Source organism: Xenopus tropicalis, chromosome 2 (assembly GCF_000004195.4).
Source record: "Xenopus tropicalis strain Nigerian chromosome 2, UCB_Xtro_10.0, whole genome shotgun sequence".
NCBI lineage: Eukaryota > Metazoa > Chordata > Amphibia > Anura > Pipidae > Xenopus > Xenopus tropicalis.
Genome location: NC_030678.2, coordinates 39,168,811 through 39,187,969, shown reverse-complemented (window position 1 = coordinate 39,187,969; position 19,159 = coordinate 39,168,811). Strand labels below are relative to the sequence as shown.

General features: G+C 37.5%; 1 protein-coding gene across 2 annotated transcripts in view; it reads right to left on the bottom strand.

Annotated features, from left to right (window-relative positions):
• The window catches only part of LOC101731565 (granulocyte-macrophage colony-stimulating factor receptor subunit alpha), a 66,337-nt gene extending 52,684 nt beyond the window's left edge, over positions 1-13,653 (bottom strand). The window contains exon 1 of one of the 2 annotated variants that reach the window (XM_018091468.2): positions 13,555-13,653. The gene's annotated coding sequence lies outside the window, so the exon portion shown is untranslated. Of the gene's footprint in view, positions 1-11,425; positions 11,723-13,554 lie in introns of those variants that run through there. The other variant, XM_018091467.2, reaches the window with a different exon arrangement.
• Positions 13,654-19,159: the final 5,506 nt, after the last annotated feature.

Below are 19,159 nucleotides of genomic sequence, written 5' to 3'. Positions count from 1 at the left end.
AACATCTTTTGTAGAGACTCCGGACTATCTTTACCGTTCGAGGCTAGAAGGGAGTCTTAAGGAGAGGGGAGAGAAGGTGGAAGATATCAAACTTGAAATCATTTGGCACATAATCGGTGAGTATTAGGTATCTCGCTATGGCAATCATATGCAATATTTTACATTATTTTACAGCTTGTTATGAGAGTACAGGTAGGATATCCAAGGTCTCCAGGTTAATACATACTCCTGTTGTTTTCCATGAATTGAAGAGGTAATCTCTTCCATTGTGCAGATATCATTAATATTCGTAAACCATTCCTCTATTGTTGGTGGATTTACATCCCTCCAATGTTTAGGAATTAGAGACTTTGCTGCTAACAGCAGCTGTAAGAGGAGGCTATGTTTAAATATATGCTCTGGTAGATCTGTGTGGTATAAAAGTACTAATTGAGGAGTAAGTATCACCTGGGTACCCAAGATCTCCTGAGTAATCATTTGTACATTGTTCCAGAAGTGAGAAAGTACTGGGCAAGATATCCAAATATGGGGGATTGTTCCTTGGGCAGAATTGCATCTCCAACATTTGTCATGCGGTAACAGACCCATTTGATGTAGTTGCAACGGGGTTCTATACCATTTTGAAAGTATCTTGTATGAGTTCTCTTGATATCTATTACTTATAGAACATTTGGCTATCAGCCTAAAGATTTTCCCCCATTCTTCTTCTTGCAGGTTCAGTTGCAGTTCCGTATCCCAGGTGCGTGTAAAGTGAGGTAAGTTAGAGTATTTTTTTGCAATTATTAGTTTATACAGTTGAGATATTAGATGGTTGGTGGGTTCCTTAGAGTTGCATATCCTTTCTAAGTCTGTGAGCGGTCTATCTGCTTTTTGTAGAGTAGGGTTTTTTTCCAGATAATGTTTAATTTGAATGTATCTCCAGTAGTCTCTTTTGGTCCAGAGTGACGTGTCCGTTTGAATGGTAGAAGGCTTATCTGGTAATTCTAAGACATGTTGTAGCTGTAGGTTTTGTATTCCAAAGGCCTGGGAGAGTCCATTGTCTATTAAGCCCGGGGGATATTCCGGGTTTAAACTTAACGGGGTTAACGGTGAAGGGTATGGTATTAGGTGGTGAGCAGAGTTAAGGATTTTCCAGAACTTTACTTGAGCTTGTATCTGAGGGTTGTTGCCTGCGTATAGCTTAATATGTGGGTCTCTGTTCCAGAGGATATTTTGTGTTGGTAATGTTGTCCAGTAATTCTCTAGTGTTTTCCATTGTTTATTGACCATAGTTTGTGAGTGGTCCGTTAGTTTGGTCAGTAAAGTAGCTTGGTAGTATGATGTAGTGTCTGGGAGACTTAGTCCTCCTGCGCTTTTGGGCATATATAGGATAGTTTTCCTCAGTCTGGGATGTTTCTTGCACCATATAAATCTACTGATTAATGAATCCACTGTTTGGAAAAAGCTTTTGGGGAGATGAATAGGGAGTGATTGAAAATGGTATAGGATCTTAGGTAGTACCGACATTTTAATTATACTTATCCTTCCTGTCCATGTAAAGTGTTGGAGGTCCCATCTTTGAAGCAGTCCCTCTATTGTAAAAAGTAAGGGTTTATAATTGTATAAGTATATGTTGCTTAGGTTTTGTGGTATAAATATTCCCAAATATTTAATCTTATCTTTTTGCCATTTGAACGGAAAATTTGTTTTCAGTAGTTCCCCCATTTGTTTAGGCATAAATACTGACAGTGCTTCTGATTTAGACATATTAATCTTGTAATTCGAAATTTCTCCATATGTTTGAATCTCTTTCATAATGTTAGGCATAGAAATATATGGGTTTGTCACAAACATCATTAGATCGTCTGCAAATACCGCAGCTTTATACTCATGTGTTCCAACTGTCAATCCCTTAACATCTGGATTTGCTCTAATTGCTATTAGCAGATGTTCCATACACAAAACATACAGTAACGGGGACAGCGGACAACCTTGTCTTGTCCCATTGCTTATACAAAAAGGATCTGACTGGATACCATTTATTTTAATTTGAGCTGTGGGTTTAGAATAGACTGCCATTATTTTGTCTCTAAAGGTGTTGGTTAGGCCCATTCCTTCTAGCATATGTTTCAAAAATGACCAATTGACTCTATCAAATGCCTTCTCTGCATCTGTTGAGAGGAGCAGAGAAGGTATGTGTTGTTTTTGAGCTATAACAATTAGATGTAAGATTTTCATCGTGTTTTCCTTTCCCTCTCTTCCCTTTACGAAGCCTACTTGGTCCCTATGTATCAAAGTAGGGAGTAGATGGCTAAGTCTTGTAGCTATAATTTTTGTGTATATTTTGAGATCTGTATTGCGTAGAGATATCGGTCTATAGCTGCTACAGCAAGTAGGGTCCTTGCCTGGTTTGTGAATTACTGAAATATGAGCTGCTAGAAATTCTTTGTTTAACGGGTGGTTTTGGTCTATTTCATTAATAAAGCCTAGGAAGAGAGGGGTAATGGATGTAGCATATTGTTTGTAAAACTGGTTTGTGTAGCCGTCTGGTCCAGGGGCCTTATGAGGTTGTGTCTGTTTTATAGCCAATATTATTTCTTGGGTTTGGAAGGGTATACAGAGGTTCTCTAAAGTAGTGGCTTCTAATTTAGGAAGAGGATATTTCGCTATGTATTCCTTAATCTTGGTCTGCAATGTGTTTTTGTTGTTTTTTTGTGGTAAATTGTATAGGCCTTCATAGTAATTTTTAAAGGCTAATGCTATTTTGTCGGGGATAACTTGCATTTCATCTTTTTTATTTTTAATTTTGTGTATGTGTAGATTTATTTGCTTATCTTTTAAAGCTCTAGCTAACAGTTTCCCTGACTTGTTTCCATATTCATAATATTTTTGTTTTAGCCTAGACATTGCGAATTTTGTCTGGGTGTTCAAATATTGTTTCAACTCAAGTCTTTTATTAGTTAGGGTCTTTAGAGTTTCACTTTCTAGGTTTTGCTGTTGTTGCTCTTCCAATTGCTTAATCTCTGTAATAAGGTTTTCTATGTTACTTTGTCTTTGTTTTTTAAGTCGTGTGCCATGTTTAATTAAAATTCCCCTAAGTAAGCATTTGAGGGCTAACCATTTGCTTTGGTGGGTTGAGGGGTCTGCTATTACGTTGTTTTTATATTCATCTATGGTAGACTGGATTTCTGTTTTACAGTCAGAGTCTTTTAGTAAATTATCATTTAACCTCCAATTCCATACGTGCTTAGGTTTGTTTATAATTTGAATAGTTACAGATGTTGCTGCGTGGTCTGACCACATGATATTGCTAATATTAGCTTGTCGGAGTTGTTGGAGGTGGTGTTGGGAGATAAATATATAATCAATTCGTGAGTATCCATTCTGGGCATAAGAGTAGAAAGAGTATTCCTTAGAAGAGGGGTTAAGGAATCTCCAGGAGTCTATTAATCTAAGTGTTTGCAACTTTCTATTCACCTCTTTCCTAGTTTGGATGGGGGAGCTGGCTATACCTTTGGATGTATCTAACATTGGGTTAAGGGCTAAGTTCAGGTCTCCTCCTAATACTGTAACCCCTTCCGCAAAATTAACCAGTTTGTTAGTAAATTGCGTAAAGAATTTTCCTTGCTTTACATTGGGTACATACACACTTCCTATGGTGTATAGAGTATGATATAGTAGGCCTTTAATTACTAAATATCTCCCATTCTGGTCTGCTAGTATTGCCTGTACTTTAAAATCAATTGTATTTTTAATGGCTATGGCTACTCCTTTTGTTTTCTGCATGGGGTTGTTGCTGTAGAACCATTGTGTATAGGTGCCCAATTTATGCATTGGGGGAGCTTCTTTTCTAAAATGTGTTTCTTGCATAATAACTATATCACCCTTTTGTTTTTTCATAATGTTAACTATCTGTTTCCTTTTTTCAGGAGTGTTCAAGCCATTCACATTGAGGGACACAATTTTCAAATTATCCGCCATCATACATATCAAGGTGAGTGTTACTATACCACATGCATTTGTACCAACTTACAATTTGAAGATTGCCACAGCGAGATAGCCACCTAAGAAAAAAGAAGGATTTGTGCCAAGAACTATATACATATATATCTATCGTATTTACTATTTCTGTCATATAACAATTTTGTATTTTGGCCGGATTGGTTCCGGTCCAACCATAAACAGCATAGTTATGTTTTTTAGTACACATCATCAAAAATGGGTTTAATGCTGTCCGCCTGTATATTATAGGCGCGCATTGTAGTATTCCCATCTATTGTTGGGGAGGGTGGGTATGCTTTCTAAGTGTCTGCATAGCCTTAGTGGGTAGTATTTTGTCCCTTAGTTCAAATCCAGGGAACGCAGGTTTAAACCTTAATAGGCAAAATAGTTTACCAAAGTGGTTGAGCTAAACTTTTTCATATCTTTTTTTTTTTTTTTTTTTAAAGGTTGATTTTTATTGAGTTTTACAACAACAATGGAAATGGGAAAGGGGAGAGGAAAGAAAGAAGGGAAAGAGAGAGAGGGTTGGAGAGTAACGGTTGATACATTATTGTAGCTGGTGAATCAGTCCAAGTAGACCAAATGTTTTCAAACTTCGCCAGGCATCCTCTGGCAAGATAGGTAAGCTTGTATAGGTCCAATTGTGAGTTGACCAGGGTAATCCATCTGCGGAGTGTTGGAGGTGATGGGCGATGGTTTTTTTAGCGTAAAATAGTAGCAGTCTCATTAGTAATTTAGAGTTTCTTCTGTGTACCAGTGAGTCTAGGAGGCCCAGTATGCAGGTAGCTGGATTGAATATTTGGGGGAGGTTCAGTTCAGTACCCATAAATTTTGTGACTTTGTGCCAAAACTTTTGTATTACGGGGCATAAAGTTAGCCATATATGCTTTGCATCTTGGACAGTTCGCTGAGTCGGTTTTCCCCATGACGTGCAGCTTTTGCGGGGTGAGATAGGTCTGGTGTATAATTTTAAATTGTATAAGCTTGTCCCTTGTACTTATTAGGGGCTGGTATAAGTTGCTAATGACCTCGTCCCAGTCCTCGGGGTCTAGGTGTACCCCAGAGGTTTCCCATTTAAGCTTGACTCTTGGTCTTGGGTCATATCTTTTAGCGATCAGGATTTTGTAGGAGTTTGAGAGTAGTTTGGTTTTTTTTGTCTGAGCTGTCAGCAGTTCTAGTTCTATGTGTGGTGTATTTGGTGGTTGTTGGAACTGTGCGCCACATAGGTGTGTAATCTGTTCGTATCTAAGGTCTGACAAGCCGGGTCGGGGGATAATTTGCTGCAGAAGAGGTAGGGTGTGTAGTTCTCCTTTTGTATATAAGTGGTCAATACACTTTACCCCAAGTTTAGCCCAGGATCCTGCTTCTGGGAAAGAAGCGAATTGCGGTAGGTTACTGTTTCCCCATAGTGGGGCGTCAGGTGATATTATTCCTGTTTTGTTGGTTAATAGGGTCATGGAGTCCCATGCTTTTTTGGTGGCATCTGAAACTGGGAGTAGTGGGCTAATATCCTTCCTTGTTCTATATAGGGCATTGTGTATACTTTCTATTGAGGTGAAGTAAAGGGCTTCTAAAATCGAGGCTGGGTTTTCGGGGTCAAACACTTTCCAGTTAGCGACATGGGCACACTGGGAAGCTAGATAGTAGAGCTCGTAGTTAGGGGATGCTAGTCCTAGTTGTTCTTGCGGGGCATTCAGTGTGTGTCTAGAAAGCGTTGGAGATTTGTTACCCCAGATGAATGCAGATTGGGTTCAGTTTATTTCTACTAAAAAGCTTTTGGGTATAGGACATGGAGTGTTACTGAATTGGTATAGGAATTTCGGTAGGAAGATCATTTTGCATATATTGATTCTTCCTATTAGTTTGAGTGGTAGTTTTGTCCAGTGTTTGAGAGTCTCTGAGAATTTGTTGTATAGTGGGCGTAAGTTATGTTCAAGGAATTGTGCTGGTTCTTTATGAACCGTTATTCCCAAGTATTTGAAGCTTTATTAGTCATTGTTGGGATTTGGCCATCAAGGGGAAAGATTATAGATTTTTCCCAATTGATCTGTAGGCCTGAGAATGTACCAAAGGACTTGATTATGTGTAGTACTGCTTGGAATGAGCCATTGGGGTCTGCTAGATATAACAGGGTGTCATCTGCATATAGAGAAATTTTCTCTTCAACAGTTTTGTATATGAGTCCTTTAATTTGCTGGGAGTGTCTAATCTGGATTTCCATGGGTTCGATCGCTAGGGCGAAAAGTAGTGGGGAGAGGGGGCATCCTTGGCGGGTACCTCTGGTGAGTTGGAATGGGGTAGATAGAATTCCGTTTACTTTGACAGCTGCTTTGGGTTCACTATACATCAGCTTAAGCCACTTGGCAAAAGAGGGACCAAACCCCATTCTAGCGATTACCTCCCAAAGATAGGGCCATTCAATAGAATCAAAAGCTTTGGCTGTATCCAGAGATACTACTAATCTGGACCCCTTATTTTCATGAGGTAGTTGCAGATTGAGGAATAATCTCCTAAAGTTAAAGCTTGTGGATTTTGCTGGCATGAATCCAGTTTGATCTGGTTCTACTAGTGTGGATATTACTTTGGCTAGGCGTTTTGCTAGGATTTTTGCGAGGATTTTGATCTCTATATTGAGTAAAGAAATTGGCCTGTATGAAGAACACAGGGTTGGATCTTTTCCGGGTTTGGGGATGACTACAATGGTTGCTTCTGAGAATGATTTGGGGAGGGAGAATTCGTCAAAGGCATAGAGTAACTTTTTCATATCTTTGATTGCAAGCTCCACCAGGGCAGGGACTGATGTGAATGATAAACAATCCCGATAAGATTCCATGGAAATGCGTCAGCACTATATAATTAACAGATGATAATATCTAAAATGACATTTCAATATAAGGTTTACTGAGACAGCAATAAGAATCCCTGAGCAATGCTAACCATTGTAGCATGTTCCCATCTAAGCTGACGTTTTAGACTGTGAATCATGAAAATGCAAAATTCAGACCTGCATGAGTTGCTCTCTAGCACCAAAATGTTACTCTTGTACAATGCATTTGTTGCTAAATTAGCAGGTATTCTTACTGTTGATAATCAGGACTGTATACCTTAATGTGCTTATAGGACACCAAAGATTTATTTCTCCTACTGACTCAGGAAGTACCAGGTTTGGCCTATGCCCTAGGGTGGGACGCGTTCCCACGTGCCCAGGTGATATAAGGGGTGGGAGCACATGGGTATGAATATGCTGGGGAGCCTAGAGCATAAGGCCCCAGTAAGCTGATTGTGCCCTAAGGGAGTGAAAGCCTAAATGAAGTAGGGAAAAGGGACCCTAGTCAATGAATTCTCTTGCATCTGTAATTACATTTTTTAGCTAATATTTGTTTTCCTGCAATTCATACTCTTTGATGACCCAGTGCATAATGAGGTAAAATTATGGTAACTATTACCCAGGTTTTTGTTGCACATTAGTTATATGTTCTAGATTGGTACAGATCCCTAGATCCAGTACAGCATTTTTGATTGGATCCTTAACAATCTGTGACTTGAACTTGCCATGAGTTTTAAACCATGCTTAACATACAGCCATACCTCCCTCTCTTATATTCCCTTTGTCCCTCTGGTAAAAGCTATAGCCTTCTATATTTACTGCTCAGTAATACGTGCCATACGGCCTTTTTCAACAATACCAGTAATATAATATTTCTCAACCAGTAATGTTACTTTCAGTTCCTCCTTTTTATCAGCTACATTTCTTGTATTTGTAAGCATTTATTTATTACTGGCACCAGCTTTTCACCTATTATGCCCAGATCCTTGTGCAATTTACCTTTATAGAATTACCCACTGCTCACTCCTTCCAATGAAATAATATTTCCCATACGGTGCCACTACTTTGAGTTTTCCATTTTTACCAGCCAAGCTTTGTGTGTGTGTAAACATATAGTACAATTAATACTGGTACCAACTTGTAAATTATTTAAATATGACTTAAATGATAATGATTAAATCCTCCTTAAATGATATGCCCAGATCCTCACGTAACCTACGTTTCACAGAATTGCTCACTCCTCCTCAAGCCTACTTTAAAATCTGTTTCAACCTTCTAGCAATTCTTTCCCCCAAAACATCTGCAAGGTGAAGCCCATCCGCATAAAAGAGTCTGTAGCTGACAGAACAACCAGCTTAGGTTGGTATAAGGAGGTATAGAGAGTGCTCCTCCCTAAACCAATTTCTTAGCCAGGGATTAATAAGCTACCTCTCTTCAACGTACCACTTGGTATGGCTAAATATCTCTATTAGTGATGAGCAACATTTTTCGCCAGGCATGGATTCGCGATGAATTTCCTCATTCTGCATTTTTTCACAAAGCAGATGCAAAAATACACTGAAAAAAAATGTCTTGCGCATGAAAATGTGTTTTGCTAATTTTTCACCATTTCGCAATTTTTTTCACAGTTTCGTAATTTTTAAATGGGACAGATTTGCTCATCACTAATCTCTATCTTTTCCAAAACTGAACAGATATCTTTAAAGGTAATTCCAGACTATAATCAACATTTTAGGTTCCAGAGAAGTAATTTAATTTGCAAATGCAAATGGAGTGTGCAAAGGGAGTTCTAAAGATATCCCTGATTTTCTAAAAGTTTATTTGAGTTTCAATCTCACAGAAAGACCTTTCCTGTGACTGGATGCTGAATTGAAGCCAACAGGGGATATTCCCTTGTTATGGTCTGAAATCCTACTATAAATGTGAACAATAAAATAAAAGTTTAGAAACTCTCTTAAACTTGGCACCCTCCTTATATATATGCAAGTACGTGTAAGCAACTCCAATCAGCATCTGATTAATTGCTGTGATTAACACAATTTTTAATTTTATATATATATATATATATATATATATATATATATATAAAATAAAATCTAAATAAAATAAGTTACTTTTTTTGATTAATTTTTCCTGGTGTGCCAGCTAACTAACATTTATATGAAAAGTAATATGCCCAAAAGCTGTATACAGAAGAATCACATCAGAAAAGTTAAAAACAGTTACAGAAAGGATTTACAAACCAAAACCCAGAAAAAGTAGTGAGTAAATAAAGCAAAAAAAGGAAGGACAAATACAGGGAAAAAAGAGTTAGGAGAAGCATAATACAAGGATGGTAAATACGGTGACTTTACTACCCTTGTATTGTGAAAGGCAAAAAAACAATAATAAATCAGTTAAACAAACAAGACCTTTTTCAGTTGTCAGATGGTTCAGGAGTTGCTGGTTACATCTTCCTTTTGTAAAAGCAAAATGAATATTGTTTCCATCCAAACTTAATCTGATACTGTGCTAGTCAGTTTAGAAAGAAAAGGTCTGACAGCACCTTCATTTGCAGCCATCGAGTAGCAACGGATAAGAGTAAATAAAATTCAATTTGCATACTTTGAGACAACGATCTATATGCAAGATAAACAACCGGAAATTTCTCTTACAGATAACAATGACTCGTTTTCACAATTTCCTTTGAGTCAGCATTTCATGGAATGTAATATAACATTATATTCCTCCAAAAAAATAAAATAAAAGTAAAATAGACCAAGCAGGGGGCACGGTTGGCTTGTTTGGAATATTTGACTCTATGAATATTTTTTGCACATTCTGCACAAGGCTTTGTTTTCTTGTGCAAGAGGCACAGGGCTATATGTATCAATATATATGTTTATATTATCTTTAGTGCTCTTTTTATAACATGCTATGGTAGATAAGGTTGAAAATAGATACAAGTCAATCATGTTCAAAATTTTACTTGAGAGGAAGGCATAGAGCAACATTGCCAATCAGGCATTAGTCAATAAATTTCAGCATGGGCATCAGATTCCAATATGGATAAATAACCTTCAGTAAGGGTCTAGCACCTTCCAGCAATAAACCTGAGAATAATAGCATTAAACACGCAGATCTGATGCACGTTTTGGTTTAGTGAGAGATTCTACATGTATAAAACCACATTGCATTACTGAATAGAATTGAGTTCAGCTGGCTATGTAACTACAACTGCATGCAGTATTTGTTTTGTATGTCTTTGATTAAAATGTAGTTACTAAGATGATATTGCTTGCAGCTTAGGGCAGAAAAGTCCTTCAGGTTCAATCATTTAGATTTGATGTAACTGTACAAGATGCATTTTATGATTTTTTTAGTAAAATGGCTAATCTGGGCTGCTTACTCTATTATAAAATGTGTATGCTTTCTGACTCCCTAGTTCTTTGCATTTGCTTCTGTGCAATCTGCAACTGATGATCTTGCTCACACCTCTGTGTAAAATGTGATGAACTGCACTGCATGCTCAAGCTGAGGCATTACCAGGAATCAGGCAAAATTATGATTACATTCAAGCCAATGCCTTTTTTATGCAAGACAGGACTTTATTAATGTTAGAAGACACCAGCGCTGCCTGGAGTTCCACAGTCTGTTATCCACAAAAACTCCCACATCCTTCTCAATCAACTCATAGTTTTAAACAGTTTAGTATCATTGGCAAAAAAGAGTAAATAAGTACAATGTCAATCTCAAGGTCATATATAAACAAATTAAAAATCAAAGGGCCAAAGAGACCCCTGCGGTATTCCACTAACAACACTGGTCAATTTACCATCACTCTTTGTAATCTATGCTTTAGCCTGTTTTCTATCCAACTATAAATTTTATGATCAAAGCCAATATTGCTTAGTAATCTGTAATCATCTGTGCAATACTGCATCAATTTCTATGTGTATAGGTATATTTGTTAAGCAGAATTTTAAAGACATTCCATATTCGTTTTTTGTTTAACCCTATAAAAGTCTTTTCCAGTTAAGATGTTGAGATGCTCATATAGTGGTATGACCCTCTATAAACACATGCCTCAGTCTGCCTACCAGCTACAGCAGGAATTTGTCAGCTGCACCACTTTGCCCGGCTGAACAGGGGGCACAGGGATGATTTGGCAGTCTTGAGGGTGTTTCTCCAGGACTTCAATGGTAGGTTGCATTAGCTCAGAGAGCCTCATGCAAATGGGGAAATGCATTTCTTTACGGACATTGTGAGATCAGCTTCCTGCAGATATCATGTGCAGACATGTTTCAGTTTTGGTTCTCCATCTGCTCTCCCTGGCAGGCGTAATTGGAGTACAATTTTTTAAGTAGTCACACCAGCTCCATAAAGCACTGCACTGATAAAATAAACTTATTGCAACATTAAAATAGACAGTTCACTGCCACTTTTTCTCCACCAGCTGCCAGTATTAACAGCTATCAGTAGATCAGACTTTCATCAGAATGGTGTGTACAGACTCTGCTCTTATTGGATTATCATTTTTCCCTACACCCGCCTACCTGAAAAAGTTAACACATACAGTGAAAGCAAAGGCTGTCAGAACAATCAAACAGTAAAGAGTTGGAATTATAAAATAGTTACCTTTATTGCTCAGAGACCTGCAGCAACTTGTTTTCTCGCTTTTTGCAGTTTAATACAGCAACAGATGAGCCTACACAGGCTAACGATTCCCACATAATAAAGAGGAGGTGTGCTGAAAATTCTATCCCACTTGGAAACTCAACTAATATGTATTGAGTTCCTCTTCACAGAAGTCCATGAGGAACCGGGGAATTTATCCCTTCAAAGCAAATTTGTATCTTGCGGTTTCTTGATTCAGTGCCTAACTGCAGAACTGATATATGGATCAGACTTGTGCTTTAAACTTCAGGGAATTGTTAATAGGTAAAGTGGATTCACAAACATAAAAACATGAATGGAAGTTTAAAGACTAAGTCATATTTTGACTTTTTTTCTTGCCAGCAGCTCACACCAGCTAATTCATGCAAGTACAGGGCACAAATACACCACTATCAATCACCTTCTTTTAAACATATTTGTAACAAATTCTCTTCAATCAATTCTGTATGTAAACACTCCCTTGTGCCTTTTTTTATAAAAGTGACAACACCAGAACACTGCCTATTTTTATGCCATTATTTTACATAACTCTGGACTTGGCAAAATCCATTGACATCAGTGGAACTATTTTTACAAAAAACTGATTTTATACAGGGAACTGAATGTATAAAAAAATCGATTCGGCACTGCTAAGGACAATAGATATAAAGTTGCAGAACAGAATCGTCACCTAAATGGTACTGTAAAAACCTTGTACAGAAAAAACTGTGATAAATAATGCTGGGATTTCCTTGTGTGTAATGTATTGTTTGTGGCAGCATCATCTCTGGAAGTCCATTGAAATCAAAGGATGTTGAAAAATATATAAAATTGAAAACTAGTACAGGTATGGGACCTATTATTCAGAATGCTCAGGACCTGGGTTTTTCTGGATAAGGGATCGTTCCATAATTTGGATCTCCTTAACTTAAGTCTGCTGAAAATCATATAAATATTATATTAACCCAATAGGATTGTTTTGCCACCAATAAGGATTAATTATATATTACTTGGGATCAATTACAAGGTTTTATTATTACAGAGAAAAAGGAAATCATTTTTAAAAATTAGAATTATTTGCTTATAATGGAGTCTATGGGAGATGGCCTTTCCGTAATTCAGAACTTTGTGTATAACGGGTTTCCAGATAAGGGATCCCATTCCTGTTGTACTAATGCAAATTTTTAATTCAAGATTTCCAGCAACACTGTCTTTTACAGAAATTTTTACACAAACGAATTTATATATATACATTTCTTACTTATTTTATCCAAAAAATAATCCCAGACATTAAAAAGTGTGTGAATTTTTTCACAGCATGCTGCAGCATAAAATTTTGTGTAAATTGAATTTCTGTGACAATTCCACACTTTTCTGTTTTTTTTTTACAAATGTCATTAAATGGCACTAAAGTTGGCCAAGCATGCCAAGTAAAGGCTGCCGACAGACTGAGTCAGTTCAATTGTCGATTGTGCAGGTTTTGATTTTCCTATCAGACTGCAATGCACTGGCTGCAAACAGTGTTGTATTCATCCATAAAACACAGGTCTTTGCACTTCAGACCAGTGCCTGTTGCTGCTAATGGTGGGACAGGGGGTACAATGTGAAAAAAGTTCCAGCTTTTGCCTGTTTTTTTGCACATTGTACCCTGCCCTACTGATCTGATGCCATATGATTAGGCTCCATTCTATGCATATTTTGCTTATTGCCATTTTGGTCACTGAGTTCCTCCTAGCAGATGAATGAATGAAGACATAACGTAGAGGAGGCCAAGCTTGTGTGCAAAGCAAAGCTTTAATCTCAGACTTCCTACATGTGAGGACACAAATATGATCAATAAATAGATGAATTCTGTCAAAATATTACAGTGCACTATGAAGGGTAGATTTAGCAAACAAACCAGGTTTGTTTGAAACCAAAAACAGATCTCAGCAACCAGTATGTACAGAATATGTTTATCTAATTACATTTGCCTGATAATCATAAAAGCTCTAGTAAGTTTTAGCACTCAGCTTTGTGCCCTGTCACACATTTCTGTTCCTGTAAATATGATTATGGTATAAAACATGCTAAAACAATAAAACCCAAACAGTTCAGCTTTCTGTACTCACGTTAACAGTCAGAAAAGAGCCCTGCTAGAACTCCTGTTTGGAATCACTCCAGTTCCAACTTTGCTTCCTGCATCTTAGCTTCATAATAAATTCCACTCCTGCAATGGAATGATGATTTTTCCCTCCCATTAAAGAAGCCACATGATTTCCCTGCATGTGGTGAAATTTTCACAGCAGGGCTGGTATGTTCTGATCATTTACTAGAAACTATCTAACCAGTAATACATGTTTAATAGTAGGGATGGCTTATTTTACAAAACAACTGTTGAAATGGGACAAACAGTAAAAAAAGACAACGCTGGCTGGATTTCTTCTCAAGAAACTCTCACTAAAATAAGGATTCAAAGCTTTCTGTTTGCAGTTTTATATAAAGTGACTTATTATTTAATTTAGAAAAACCCTTAGAGCAATCTGTTTAGTTGTAGTCACTCTGGGCTAGAATGAATATGTAATTCTTAACCGTTTATTTAATATAATCTATAATACTTTGTTGGTTGAAAGATCATAACCTAATAAGGTGCATGTAGTTACCTGGCTGATCCTCTTCACAGTCACAGAGCATTATAGGACTGTTTAGTATTCTCTTCTTTTAGCCTTAGTATCCCAGTACACCAGGGCCAGTGACCCAAAACAGAAGCATTGAATGTACTGTATATCATGCAAGTTTTAGTAGAGCCATTAAATCTTCTTCAGTTATTAGGCACAAAGACAACACATTTGTGCGTCTGTATCAATTTGTTACCACAATGCAATGTATGAAATAAAAATAAAAAAATACAAAGGGAATTTCCCCATTTCCTGCTTCCCTAAAGCCCTTATTAGTCTCTCAAATTACTTGTTCTGAACTTTAAAATATTAGCACATTAAAAAATGTAATTTTTTGTTTTTTCTTATTCATTTCATGTACTGCTTTTATTAAACTTTCCATAGGTTCTGTGCCCTTTTTAAAAGTGCTTCAACTGAAGCCTTGCATAAAGTATATGGTCCTCGGTAACTAGTAAGATAAACTTTATATATAATAGAAATGTGAATGTCTGTTTATATTGTAGCAAGTTTGTGGTGTATAGTTTGTGGTATATGCTTGAATTTCAGTAGAATGCATGAATATGCTTTACAGCTGGTTATTACAAATCTTGAATTTAGTCAGAGTTTTTATGAATTTTGGAAGAAGTGAGTCATCTAGTGGTCATGGGTTTTATTTTGCTTAATTTGTTACCAATATGATTTTACAGTGGAGTTTAGCAATTATTCCATTCTCTAATCCTGTGTAGGAAATTACCTGATCATTAGAGAACCTTGATAGAGGTTTGCAGGGGTTCTGTTTTCTTTAGATTCTTAGATTCCCCTTGGCCATCCCAGTACACAGCCCACAATGGATAAAATTTAATTCTATAGCAGAAGAGTAGATGATCTTAAAAAAAAATCAATGCTGAAGCTTCCTCCCAATAGTTGGCTGGTTGGCTGTATGGACAGCTTACTTACTTAACCAAAAGATCAAATCCCAACATTGTAGTTCAATTTCAAATACTTCTTTTAGTTCAATTGTTGTCCTATAACAGCTATATAATGGGTCATACAAAGTGCTTCACTGCCAAAGTACAACTTCAAAGTGCTGTTTGCATTATATGACCCAACCCCCTGTTGGGATTCTGGAACTACTGCCAGGTTTCAGGTTGGCGATAGCTCCAGGGCTCCCAAGCTTAAATAGTCCCAGTTTCTGCACCATTCATCAGAAGAGACAGGATGAACCTATTGGTAACCATGTATAAGTGCAGGAGCATGGTCATCACAAGTCCCTCAATAAAAAATGCCATTGTGTCCATTTAGAGCATTTGCACTTTGTGTGTTTATAAATGACCTTGTAGATAGTGATGGATTTGCAGCGAATTTCCGCATTTCGCCATTGGCAAATAGTTTTGCGAAATTTCTGTGAAAATTCCCCTCGTGTAAAAAAAGGGTGATTGTCGCATCAAAAAAGGCGACAAAAAAATAGGCGCATTTCGCAAATTTTCTTGCCGTTTCGCGAATTTTATAGCGAAGTCAAATGGGACAGATTTGCTCATCACTACCTGTAGACTTAGTTGATTTAGAAGAATGTCAGCAACAAATGTATCAGTCAGCAACTCTCTTATACCAAACTGCTCCTGGGAAACACGAGAAAGTTAAAAGGGGGAATTTTAAACTTACATTTTAGAACAGTAAAAAAAATATGAAAATCAAAAGCAGTTGGAAAAAAGTCAGTAGGGCTCATTTATGTTTGTTTTGGCTGCAGTCAGTTGCATGAAGATGTCATTTATTAAAAGTACTTGCACTTCCGTATAGTTGCTTTTGGTGCTGCTGCTTTCCCACAGCCTCCTGTTATGAATTTCACACAGTTGTGTCCTGGAACCACATTCAAACCAGGAGGTATCTCCAAAGTCCCTACACCAGCCTGCTGCACTGCAGCTGCACTGAAACAGGGCACATAAGTCACTCTCATACAGCACCCAATCACAAGCACAAGGGACACACTGGTAGTACATCTCCCCCTGACAATTGTAGTTACACTGGAATCATGGGGAAACCAGCATTGTGGGTAGAAAATATGGAGACTATACTTGAAACTGCACTTAGCCGACTGCATTTGACCCATATTATTTATGGTGAACGACCCCATAGGGCAAGTCTTCTGTGAGATTACCAATCCAGACCTGGTCAGCTTACTTTCATAATGAGATTGTGCACTCCCTTTAACTCTTTTACTGCCAACGACGTATGGCATAGTGTTGTTTCACTGATTTGCACAATTTTTGTGGTTTTATCGCATTTTATCCCTGTATAAGTGTTCCTAATCTGTTTTTAGCGTAGCTTTGCCAGGTGTAACTTTGGTGTACAAAAATAACTTTGCCTATTTTGAATTCATCAGAATGTGTACTTTCCAAAAATATATGGTTTCCTGGGGGTCTCTGTATAGTTAGGGGGGGGTTACTGCACATAATACGCTGTCAGGGGGCTCTGTGTGCAAAAGCTGAGTTGGCAGGCGAGAAATCCTTATGCGTTATTTTAATTTTGGGGTCAGTACATACCGCAGACTTTGGTATATCTATGCATATTGGGCATCAAACTGTTCAGTAGACCTCTGGTGTTCCTATTAGGGGTGACTTGCCTTTGTACGCAAGAAATTGTGTGAGATAAATGCGGCAAATTGCAACATTTTTAGGCGATTTTCTGAAATGTCATAAAAACCAATAACTTTAGGAAAGCTTTGCAGATTGGTACTTTGGTGTAGAAAGGACTCTTTACCCTTGTTGGATTTGTCAGAATGTGTACTTTCCAAAAATATATGGTTTTGTGGGGGTCTCTGTATAGTTAGGGGAAGTTTTGGCACATAATACACTGACAGGGGGCTCTGTGTGCAAAAGCTGAGCTGGCAGGCGAGAAATCCTTATGCGCTATTTTCATTTTGGGTTCAGTACCCATATCTGCAAACTTAGGAAAGCTTTACAGCTTGGTACTTTGAAGCAAGAAGAAATGTTTACCCATCATAGATTCGGGGGGATGTGTACTTTCCAAAAATATATGGCTTTCTGGGGTGAGCGTACTTTTTTTGTAGCGTTATCCCACATAAAGGATGTAAATGTGTTGATTTTGCAGGAGCTGAAATGATAGATCAAATGGGGGTATGTTCCCATTGGGGCCCCTACATGCCACATACTTAGGTAAACCTATACATATTGGGCATCAAACTGTTCAGTGGACCCCTGGCGTTCATATTTAGGGGGTTTTATCTTGGTACCTAATGCTATGTGGGATTTAAGATGCTGTAAAGTGGAAGCTTTGAGGGGATTTTTGGAAATGTCATCAAAATTGCTAACTTTAGAAAAGCTGTGTGGCTTGGTACTTTGGAGTAGAAAGACATGGGTACCCATTTTAGATTCGGGGGAATGTGTACTTTCCAAAAATATATGACTTTCTGGGGTGAGTGTACTTTTTACTAGCTTTATCCCACATATAATAATGTAAATGTGTTGATTTTGCAGGAGCTGAAATGACAGAAATGACAGTACATATGGGGGTATGTTCACATTGGGGCCCCTACATGCCAAATACTTAGGTAAACCTATACATATTGGGCATCAAACTGTTCAGTGGACCCCTGGCGTTCAAATTCAGGGTGTTTTATCTTGGTACCTAATGCTATGTAGGAGATAAGATGCTGCAAAGTGGAAGCTTTGAGGGGATTTTTGGAAATGTCATCAAAATTGCTAACTTTAGAAAAGCTGTGCGGCTTGGTACTTTGGAGTAGAAAGACATGGGTACCCATTTTAGATTTGGGGGAATGTGTACTTTCCAAAAATATATGACTTTCTGGGGTGAGCATACTTTTTACTAGCTTTATCCCACATATAATGATGTAAATGTGTTGATTTTGCAGGAGCTGAAATGACAGAAATGACAGTACATATGGGGTATGTTCACATTGGGGCCCCTACATGCTACATACTTAAGTAAACCTATACATATTGGGCATCAAACTGTTCAGTGGACCCCTGGCATTCATATTTAGGGTGTTTTATTTGGTTACTTTATGACCTGTAGGAGATAAGATACTATAGACTGGAAGCTTTGAAGCGATTTTTAAAAAAAATTACAAATTTTGATAAAAACCAATACATTTAGGAAAGCATTGCGACTTGATAGTTTGGAGTAGACAGACAGTTGTGCCTATTCTGTATTCCCCAGAATCTGTTCTTTCCAAAAATGTACAATTTTCTGGGATAAACCTTCTGTTAGTGGAATTTTTGTCCTTGAAATCTAAAGTATGCAGCTTTCTGGAGCAGTGCTTTGGAAATTTGGTAATGTACTGCTGGGAGTTTTTGACCTATACAAGTGAGAAATCTCCATAAAACTATATACAGGTATATTTGGTATTGGCATGTTCAGGAGACATGGGACTTTCCAAATCAGTTGTATATTCGTGCATAAAATAATTTTTGTTTCTAGTATGTGTGATTATATTATGGAAAAATGTTTTGCATTTTTAGACATTTAGAAGCCTATATCTTGTTACAGAATTGGAATTACACAAAAATTCTACCATATTTTGAAAGCTTAGGTTGTTCTGAAAAAAACGATATATTGTTTTCCTGGGTAAACTAAAAGTCGCCCTGAGGAAAGGCCCCTAAAGTGAAACAGTGCAAAATGTTCAAAAACTGTCTGGCAATACAAGTTCCGCTTTGACCAAAACAGCTGGCAGTAAAAGGGTTAAAGGGTAATTTAAAAAATTTCTAGGCAGATGTAATAAAAGTTGTAAATAGAAAAAAAATAATTGCACAAATGAGAGCAAATATCTGCTTTATGCAATGTAGTATTTTTCATTGGACAGTTAGTAGATTGCAAACATTTCCTGTAACTAATCCATTATTAAGGTCAATTATTAAGGAGTAACCTTATTACATTGCAAATTTGTTTGCCACTAAAGACTTTTATTGCATTGCCCCACTAGACTGCAGAGCATTTAACAAAGGGGACGGAATGACAGAATTGACATTGGCCAAGGCTTAGTAACCAAAAGATACCAATGAGATATTTGACTGCAGTAGAACAGTGACATATGCAATAAAAG